Raw genomic sequence first — 766 nt, forward strand, 5'->3', positions numbered from 1 at the left:
ATCTCTATTTCTTTGCACTGATCACTGAGGAAAGCTTTCTTATCTCTCCTTGTTATTCTTTGGAACTCTGCATTCAAATGGGTATATCTATCCTTTTCTCCTTTGCTTTTGGCTTCTCTTCTTTTCTCAGCTATTTGTAAGGCCTCCTCAGACAGCCATTTTGCCTTTTTGCATTTCTTTGTCTTAGGGATGGTCTTGATCATTGCCTCCTGTACAATGTCACGAACCTCCATCCATAGTTCTTCAGGCACTCTATCAGGTCTAGTCCCTTGAATCTATTTCTCACTTCCACTGTATAATCGTAAGAGATTTGATTTAGGTCATACCTGAATGGTTTAGTGGTTTTCTCTATTTTCTTCAATTGAAGTCTTAATTTGGCAATAAGGAGTTCATGATCTGAGCCACAGTCAGCTCCCAGTCTTGTTTTTGCTGAGTGTATAGAGCTTCTCCATCTTTGGCTGCAAAGAATATAATCAATCTGATTTTGATATTGACATCTGGTGATGTCCTTGTGTGGAGCCTTCTCTTGTGTTGTGGAAGAGGCTGTTTGCTCTGACCAGTGCATTCTCTTGGCAAAACTCTATTAGCCTTTGCCTTGCTTCATTCTGTAGTCCAAGGCCAAATTTGCCTGTTATCAGGTGTTTTTTTGACTTTCTTTTGCATTCCAGTCCCCTATAATGAACAGGACATCTTTTTTGGATGTTAGTTCTAAAAGGTCTTGTAGGTCTTCATAGAACTGTTCAACTTCAGCTTCTTCAGTGTTACT

This window comes from Bison bison, unplaced genomic scaffold (assembly GCF_000754665.1).
Source record: "Bison bison bison isolate TAMUID 2011002044 unplaced genomic scaffold, Bison_UMD1.0 scf7180017864381, whole genome shotgun sequence".
NCBI classification, from domain to species: Eukaryota; Metazoa; Chordata; class Mammalia; order Artiodactyla; family Bovidae; genus Bison; species Bison bison.